Source organism: Siniperca chuatsi, linkage group LG23 (genome assembly GCF_020085105.1).
Source record: "Siniperca chuatsi isolate FFG_IHB_CAS linkage group LG23, ASM2008510v1, whole genome shotgun sequence".
NCBI classification, from domain to species: Eukaryota; Metazoa; Chordata; class Actinopteri; order Centrarchiformes; family Sinipercidae; genus Siniperca; species Siniperca chuatsi.
In genome coordinates this window covers 18,022,052-18,032,272 of record NC_058064.1, presented here as the reverse complement: position 1 = coordinate 18,032,272, position 10,221 = coordinate 18,022,052, and positions in this window count along the sequence as shown.

Below are 10,221 nucleotides of genomic sequence, written 5' to 3'. Positions count from 1 at the left end.
TTTTGACTTGACTTTGTGTGTCTTTCTTCAGCATTGTCAACAAGTTCATGGAGTGAGGGTGGTTTTTAGGAACGACCCTGCCAATCCTATCAACCTTCCTACAGAGAAACAGTAGTCTGGTCATTTTGGTCATTCTTGTCAGATAAAAAACACCCAACAAAGCCCAAAGGAAGAAATAATGAGGACAAATATAACTACATGAAATGGCAACTGTTTATTTTACAGGTTTGTCATTTTCCAATACGTTTCCTTGAAAAAGTTGTATAATTTGGTTGTAATTACAGGGAAATAGAGACAGTGTTCAATTGGTACACTTCCAATTAATTCATTCCAATTAATTGCTAGTGTAACAGTGTCTTTTAGCGCACAGCATATCAGCTGAACAGGCAAAAAAATTTAATCTGTCAACAGGCAAGCACATAAGTAACAAATATGGCAAATAAAGTTACCAATAATAAATAAATAATGAATATTGACTTTAGTTTAAGAATTATTCCTATTTTCCCTAGAATTAGTACCAGATTACATAGTTCTTTCCAGGAAACTTATTGGAAATTACATGGAAATGATTGTAAAATTATGGACACATAAAATAAAGTGTTACCAATGAAATTGTTTGATGATTTTATAGTCAACCATGTAACAGTGACAAAGCAATGACACTAATAATATAAAATCCAGTGAAGACCACTCCAGTATACTAAATGAGAAAACAAATCTAGGAAACATTATATAACATCTGTACTGCTTTCTGGTTAGTAGGACAAGGGATTTGTTTTAGATTCTATGTTTTTGATTTTTCATGTCTTTTATATATTTATATAATATAGTTTACATGATTTTTATTGTAGTCATCTATGAAGAAATGAACAAGCAAAGACAAGAAGTAAAATCAAACCATCTTAAATATTCCTCAGGTAGGGGTGAGTGTGTTTTCCACACCATGATAATTTCAAAACAATAATAACTTTTTTTTAAAGTTATTTTTAAGTCTCTTTTCCTGAGAGTAATGAAATGTTGCACTGCAGATTTCATTTAGATAAAAGCAGGTTTTTTGAGATACTGAGGTCATTAATCACCCCTTATGTATTTTGTAATTTTGACCAGAAACCAAGAAATAAAATCTATACATATTTCATATTATTTATTTGTTTATTTATACTGAGGACATGACCTCAGTGTCCTCAGTGGTAGCTTCGGCTATGGCTAAAAGAGTAGGGTTGATGAGCCAAACCAGTAATTCGCTTTCACACCACCGGAGGGCGTCGGAGTGTTTAGTTACACTTCAGCAGCAGCAGACTTTCACATACATTTATTGTCAGACTTCTCATAATAATATAATTTAATAATAATGCCACTATTTTAGAATAATAGAACAAAAACAAGAATAATACAAATTGAATGTTTTGAAAGATTTTTGAGTGAATTCAATGAATGAGCAATAACATCATATGTCTATTTTGAACATATATTGTTGAATTAAACTGAATTATTTCCAAATTCAGTTTCTTTTAGTAAAGAGAGAAATGTGTTGACTTTGTTAAACATCCTTCTACTTTCACACATCTTTGTCTGAATAAAAACTAAGATTCACTTTGCGCCCTGTGCAGCTGGCCTCAAGGCTAACCAGCTTGTTATCCCTTTCAGTGCAGATAAGTGGGCTTTTACAATCATCCTTATCACATGTAATTTATGATGCAACACAACACTGCCTTCACGACAATGCAATTTTATGAAGTAATATACTGGAAAGCAGGAAAAATCAATGATGCTATTAAATTATCAGTCTGCAGTGTGTCAATGAATTTGCATCACCTTCTGCACATCAAACTCTTTTGATTCTGACAACACAATGCCACTGGTATTGGCATTGTGATGGACATCCCTGCAGATGCATTTTAATACCCAGACACATCTGTTTATCCAACGCTGATCACTATCTGGTTGTTTTGAACATACAAGTAATAATAGATTAGAGAGCAGAGGCTTGTCCTCCAGCATGGATTACTCTGGTGAGGTGGCCTTCGTGCAAACTCCATTTTGATTATTAAAAGCAGGGGACAGAGGAGGCAAACTGTGTTTTGTTTCCTATTAAGGCGACTCTTCTCCTCTCTAAGAGGATTATCTCTGACACACGCTCAGGAGTTACATAAGGCTGTCAGAGGATAATATCTGACATTTCCTCATATCCCGTATTTTGGCAGTTCGGCACTCTGTGAAATCAGTATAGTTGAACTGAGGTGTGGCAATGAGTATGCAGCGTAGAATGGACAGAACTCTCACCTTATTGCTGTGTATTTAGTTTTTTTTTTTTTGCCTGTTGAAGAGTAGAAACAACACAAATCATGTTTAAAAACATCCAAAAAACATGCTAATAGTTGTATGACATCAGTAAACTACATTTCTCTTCCTTCATGCTTGAAATTAGTGTAGATGTTGATGAGGATCAGCTATTGCAAGGTTTGTTCTTTGGTTGATTTGTTTCTTTTTCTTGGCAATTCCACCTGTGGGCAAATAAATTTGGCACACTGTACATCTGAATTAGTGGGGATGGGATACTCTGCCACCTCTCCACCGTCATGTAGTCATGTATACTAATGAGGCAGATGTGTTTCTGAATAATATAATAATAATGATAATAATAATAATAATAATCTTATTTATATAGCACTTTTTAAAATACAGTTACAAAAAGCTCCACATATAGGATAAAATACACACATACATGTACAAATATACATACATAGATACAAATACATGTATACATACATACATACATACAGACATACATACTTACATACATATGCATGATACATAGACAAATATTAAAGCATACGACAAAATAAACAAAACTAAAAGCAAACAGAGAGTATTTATAAAAAACTAACTTGCTAACTTATAGAAATTTGTTTTCAGCAGCTGCTTTAAACAAACTACAGATTCAGCAGATCTAATGGAATGGGGAAGGCTGCTCCAAAATTTACGAGCTACAAAGAAAACGCGCTGTCACCTCTGGATTTAAAATATGAACAGGGAACAGATAAAAGGCCTAGATCAGATGATCGGAGTGGCCGATAGTTTAAATAGGGGCTCAGCAACTCTGCTATATATGCAAGGGCCATGGAAGGCATTATATGTGATTAGTAAGATTTTGAAATCGATTCTGTGTTTTACTGGAAGCCAATGAAGGGAGGCAAGAACTGAGACAGACGAGTTTTTGTTAATAGTCTCACTGCTGCATTTTGCACTAATTGAAGACGAGCTAGAGAGGACTGAGTAATGTAAGTAAAGAGGGAGTTACAGTAGTCTAAACAAGAAAAGATGGAACTTCTAGTACATACCCTATATGAACTAGAAGTTCCATGTTTCTGGCCGATAATATAGGTTTGAGTTTTGCAATATTTTTAGTAATATGGGGTTCAAAGTTCAAATGTTGGTCAAAAAGAACAAGATTCTTGGAGGCAGTCTTGATGTTGTAAGTGAGGGGGCCAATACAGTGAGTGACCTCCTTAGTAAAGTAATCAGGGCCGATCACAAGGACCTCAGTTTTGTCAGAATTAAGATGGAGGAAATTATAAGACATCCAGTTTAGAACAGAAGCTAAACAGTCATCAAGGGTGGTAAGGTTATTGGGGTTAACTGAGAAGTAAAGCTGTGTGTCATCGGCATAGCAATAGTAAGATACACCAATGGAGGAGTTAAGCAGATGACGCAGAGGTAGCGTATACAGTGAAAACAGAACAGGTCCAAGGATCAACCCTTGTGGGACCCCACATAAGAAAGGAGCGGAGGAAGACATGCAATTGTTAATACGAACAGTGAAGTGTCTGTCAGACAAGTAAGAGGAGAAACATTTGAGTGCAGTTCCAGAGATATCAATCCAGTTTAGCAAACTATCAGTTAAAATGGCATGATCAGTAGTGTCGAAGGCGGCCAACAGATCGAGTAAAATTAATATTGAATATTCCCCTTTATCTACACACATGAGAATGTCATTCTTTATTCTAAACAGTGCCGTTTCAGTGCTGTGATTTGAGCTAGGTCTCAGTAAGCCATAGGATGTCCAAATTGTGGGAGGTAATAAAGTCATTAAGAATAAAAGATTTATTTGAAAGTGATCAGGTGTTTAAAAGAGCAAAAACAACTGGAGACACAAACTTAGGAGGCTGAGGCTTGCCAGGAATGGTAATCAAGTTCTTAAGCCTGGAAGCAAAATATCACGCTGTAAAGAATACACTTCTTAGCAGCTTTGACTTGCAGTACATACTGTATGTTTTATGATAAACAAGGCAACGATTAACTTAATTTGTAAATATAAAGTTCTCTCTCTCATAAAAACAGAAACACAACAGCAGGTTCAGCTGAGCAGTGTTTCCATTATTTGAAGCTCTTCAACTGTGATAAAGTAAAAATGATCTTATCAGCGTCCCTCACAAAGAGGTTCTGCAACAGAGAAGAGCATCTCATCAGCCTTTTTATTTGTCTAAAGGGAATTGTGATGACTTCTAGATTCACTGGGAGAACATATTCAAGGGACAAGTCAAAATTGTGAAGCAACAAAGTTAAGAAAGAGCTAGACTCTCCAACATCTTTTCTCACCTCTATAACAGAATTTGACAGGATTTCTGGGTGTTGAAGTAAAGAAATTTCAAGTACCTCATGTTGCCATTTCAGCTTCTTTATCTTTGGATGTTATTCTGCCACAGAAAACTGAACTGTAAATCCTGGGATCTGTATTCAGTCAGAGCAAAATCTGCAATCTGCAATTTGGGTAACTTAATATAATTCATTAATAAATGTAACATATCCCCAAGCTCTGTGTGAAAGGCTTTATCAATATTGTGCTGCCATTGGAATTTCTTTTATGGACAATTTTATTTACTTTAGGCAGTCGCAGGACTTGCAATGTTTCACTTCAAAGATTTAAGAGAAAAGGCAGCCATACCTTTGTTGTAATTTCTCCTGTAGTCTCAAATTTTTTAAAAACATTTGCAACTTTAGGCTTACTTTTATTAAAGTACTCAATTTTACTATGCCATGCTTTTGAATTGATTCATATCTTCATTTGCACTTTTATTTTCTTCACTATATATTGTTTGTTATATCCCATATAGTTTTATTGTATATTGTATTTCATGTATCTCATGCGATGCATTTAACTCTGTTTTGTTATATCATATTAAAAATGTAAGTATTATCATTTAGAGCCTCCAGTGTGCAAAGTGGCCCAGTTGAGCTTCAAATCAAACACACATGGTGTAATTCAGTCTCTCGTAGCTCAAATATTTCTATTACTTCAGTTACTGGTTCCTTTTTAAATTCCTCTTCATGTAGAATATTTGCATCCATCACAGTCTTAAACAGAACAGACAGAAAGCCATTGTGTCCAGCATGTGTTTTCTTCCCCTCGTAATCTACTCACTATACACATGAATCACCCGTGTGCCAAAACCCCACCTCCTTTAAATATCAAGGTTCCAGCTGCCTGGCACCAAATTTCAGATAACGAGTGCTGCTTGTAAACTACCTGGCAGATTGTTTGCACTCACAGACATTAGACAGCCAGGCTCTGATGTCACATCCTGGATCATTGCTGTAAACGCCATGGAAAACAAAGAAAAAACATGAAAATAAACCACTTCTACTGTTTCCTGGCTGCGGTTGCCAAGGCAATACAGCTGACAAGTCCATCTCTGTTTCCCTCTTTTTTCCTCTTTCTCCCTGTGTTTCTCTTTCTCAGCCTGACTGTATCATTTCTTCTTTCTTTTTCTTTTTCAGGCTGTTTCTCCTTCTCTGCTATTTTTTCACAGTTAGGATCATCATATATACAGTAAATAAACACACATTCAACACATACTGATTACTTGCAGACTGTCACTTGTTACAGTCACTCGGTGACAATTAACTTAAACTGTAAAGTTGAACTGAAATCAAAAGTATATGGTTTGTTCTGACTTGTGTGCTTAATTGGTAGAAATTGTAAATACCAGAAAGTATTATAAAGAATACAGTCTAGACCTGCTCTATAGGAAAAGTGCAATGAGATGACTTCTGTTATGAATTGGCGATATATAAATGAAATTGAATTGAATTGAAAGAAGAAATTAAAGTTGTATTTATTTTTCTGCAGTGATGATACCCCCTATATTTGCGTTCTCCACGGGCTGTACATATTTGGTTCCAACAGACAGTGCTGGTACTGGTAATTTGATTAGTGCAATATCTGTGTGGGAGGGCATTAAAATTAGTTTGCTATATCACTTCAATTTCAATAGCCACACAGGCTGTTAACCACTTGGGGAGCTAGCATTGTTAGCTGCTGCTTAGTCCTATACATGATTAAAGCGCTCCCACGTAACTCTTTGACTCCTGCGTTACTTCGAGTAACATACGGAGTGTTGAGGTCATAGGACTACCTCTTGCTTGGAGTTTTGAATTTTGAGTCAGGTCATTTGTCATCACCACCACTGGACTAATGAAAGAAAGACAGTGTGAGAGCTGCTGATGACTCAACAGGCGTTGAAAGTAACTTCTAATGAAAATCAGTGCTAGACTCTCTAGCCTAGATAGCCTAGTTTGCTTTATCACTGAAAACAGCTGTGGCCAAAAACGATACTATGAAGCAAAACAATACATTTGCGGGCCGTAAAACCAAAACAATGAGCTAAAAGACGCTAATACACTCTGTAAAGCTGAGGGGAACTGCAGAATCAGATGATAATTCTCTGTAGGTTCTTCACTACGAGCGACACCTTTAACATACAAGTAGTCATTTTATCCATTGTCAATATAAAGATGTGGATTATAGCCACTTAAACATTCCCACGAGAAAGCTAAACCTAGACTTTTAATCTTTGTCCTAACCTTTGATCCAAATCCTAACCTTAAACTGTCCTTAATCTGAAATCCAGCTCCTCACTTTGGAAAGAAACAATGGAAAAGTACTTAATCTCATTTATTCTAGACTTGTGAGGACATTCCACTAATTTTGGTAATACAGGCACACCCACACTGGACAGATAATAAGGTCTAATAACAAGTTGAAGATATGGGTAGCAGCTCACATCCTGCCCAGACTGTGACCCTACATCCACGCTGAAATATTTGATCAGACAATTTTAAGGGCAAAGCTGTCATCGCCTGCCTCAGACACTGAGGAAATTACTTTGCAGATAAGACACTCCTTTCACCTTCTTTCCCATGGAATCTGGGTCAGCTTCAGCTGCTGTATCTGTGGCTGTCACATTTCTTCCATCTGTCCCTTCAGTATTAAGGCTAATGTCTCATCACATTGAAGGAGGAGGCGGTCAGATGCTGCACATGCATGTGGCTTTCTTACATGCAATACTACATGAGAATAAGTGAGTAGGGTTGGAACCACCACTGACTACCCATGTAAAAATTGTAATGATATAATATGTAATAACATTTTAATATAAATAAACATTTTGTCATGGGGTTGCTCTTTACTAGGAAAATCCTCAAGTGCATAGGAAGTGATGCACTTAACATTTCTAGTGTGGAATTAACAAGTTTAAATGAGCAGAGGTAGCCACTGTAACTAAACAGATACAGAAAAGGCTGCAATTTAAGTCAAGCTGCATCATCAGAAAGTCCACAGTAAACTTCCACCCAAAACAGTTTGATTGATGGGCACTTTGGAGATGGCAGTATACACAGCAGTGAGCACTTACTGTAGCAAAAAAGACTGAGTCAAATAAATATGTTAATAAAACAATGGTTAAAAAGAAGATAAATACTGGTGCTCTACAGTATGTGGTCATTTAAAACTATAATCACTTTGATGGCACTTAAATTGACACAGACATTTGTCTTCTCTTGTTCATTAAGTCTATCCCACAGTGCCTACATTTACCAGCATGCACTGCGCATTGGGTTCTAAAAACCCTCAGAACAACCCTGAATGAGGATAGGTGTGATTACCTGGCTATTAGGATAAAGTTATAACCCTGTTCAAGGCAGTCTTGATTAATGTGCAAACACATTAGGCATAACATGTATCATTACAATATGCGCTTTTTGTGTGGTTGGGAACGAACATGTCAGACTCTGAACATGCCTATATTAGTCCAGCTAACTAGCTGCTGTTAGCCACACTATCCACTTTTGGCAATTATAACCACAGAGAATGATATATTATTTATTGCTTGTTATATTGGAACACTGTAACAGGTGACAGAAACACTTTAAGCTACATTACATGAATTTCTGGCCACTTTCAGCACAACAACCTGTGAACGCTACATTGACATATTGTCATCCTACGAAGTTGATACGGCGAACATGCTAGCAAACAGTTGCCTACAGTGGCTTGCAAAAGTATTCAAACCCCTTGAACTTTTCCACATTTTTTCATGTTACAACCACAAACCTAAATGTATTTTATTGGGATTTCATGTGATAGACCAACACAAAGTGGTGCATAATTGGGAAGTGGAAGGAAAATGATACATAGTTTTCAAAGTTTTTTACAAATAAAACTCTGAAAAGTGTGGTGTGCAAAAGTATTCAGCCCCCCTGAGTCAATACTTTGTAGAACCACCTTTTGCTGCAATTACAGCTACAAGTGTTTTGGGGTATGTCTCTACCAGCTTTGCACATCTAGAGACAAGACGACTTAGTAATCCAACATCTGCTCAGTTTGAATGGAAAAGAAAGCTGTGTCTAAAGGTTTACTGGCAGTAATGAAATAGCCAAAAAAACTGACATAAAAGCCCACTTAATTTCAAGAACCAAAAGGTTTGGATCATGACAATGCGGTGCAGCCACAGGTTGTATTTTTGGTTTTGTACATTGGCAGGTTGTAGTATACAAGAATATCCATTTGGCATTTTCCTTTCACTGCTGAACTTTTTAACAACCAGACAATTCTGCTTGGCCTAGATAGTGTTTTGGTAAAAATTTGACGTTGACACTATCTGTCACTTGACAAACACTGCCATGCAATCTCTTGCAATAACCTTACTGAGTGAAGTATGGGGGGAAGGGAGGTACCTGCTATCGTTATGACCAGGATGCCCTGAGGTGAAATGAACCTGACTTAATTGTGTCCTTGCAAGCTTGCTGTGCTAAAATTCCTTTGAGTTCCTTTATACTTCATTACACTGCCGCCATTAGCGTTTGATTGCAAATTATCTTTATTTAGGGCAGTCATTAGCCCTAGAGCCTGACCGTCTCTATTTTTCTCTTAGAGCGAATTTCCTGGTAGTGTTATACTACCTCATAGAAACGGGCTTATGAGCTGTGTGAGATCCTCAAATCATCAATGAAATGTCAGCTTTAAAAATCGATTCGCAGTTCTTCTTTGTCGGTGGAAGGAGATGAAAAAGCCACATATAAATGCTGTCATTTTTAACATCAAGTCTTCCACACGTGGCAGGGTCGTTGCCTTTTTCTGCCCACTTAACCTGCACGGATGTTTGTTCCTTCAAGTCATTTTTAAGAGAGATTTCACTGGTAATTTCACAGGTAATGTGCTATTATCTAACACTGCCTGCAGCACACAGCTTCAAAATGACACCAAATACGAGCTGTAAAATTTAGGATTTGCTATTGCACATTTTAATGAAGTGCAATACGAGCTTATAATCATACCACCTAGTCCCAACTCCTCTATTTTGTGGCTTTAGAAAGCTTATCCTACATATCTGCAACACCAGGTTAGTCTGGCTCTAATCTACAGTCATAACATTACAATTCCTCCCTATCTTATTGTGGGCTGAACACATCCCTTCAACAAATAGCTCCCATCACTCTCTCAGCACTGAATCACATCCCCTCATCTGTCTGCCTCCACTCTCGCTGATATGCTCCTTAAACTAAAGCATATTTCTACTGGCAGAAAGGGAATATAATATTCATAGGTATGTTTTCATTTGTGTATAATCACCTGAAAATAAGAATCATTAAGTTTTCATTACCTTAGAATAAGCCGTTTTTATCTACAGAGGGAGCGGGTCCCCTTCCACGGAGTCTGCCATGTTGCACCGCCATGTTCCTACAGTAGCCCAGAACGGACAAAACAAAACACTGGCTCTACAGAGGGCCTTTTCTCCTACATGCTTGGAAGGCGAGCAGTATAGAGAGGCGAAGACCCTCCCCTTCCGGTGGACCACCATGGGACCTCATTTTGGAAAAATATGTACAGTCGTTAACGTCAAAGAAACAAATAATTTTTGATCCTGTTTGAATTGTGCCATG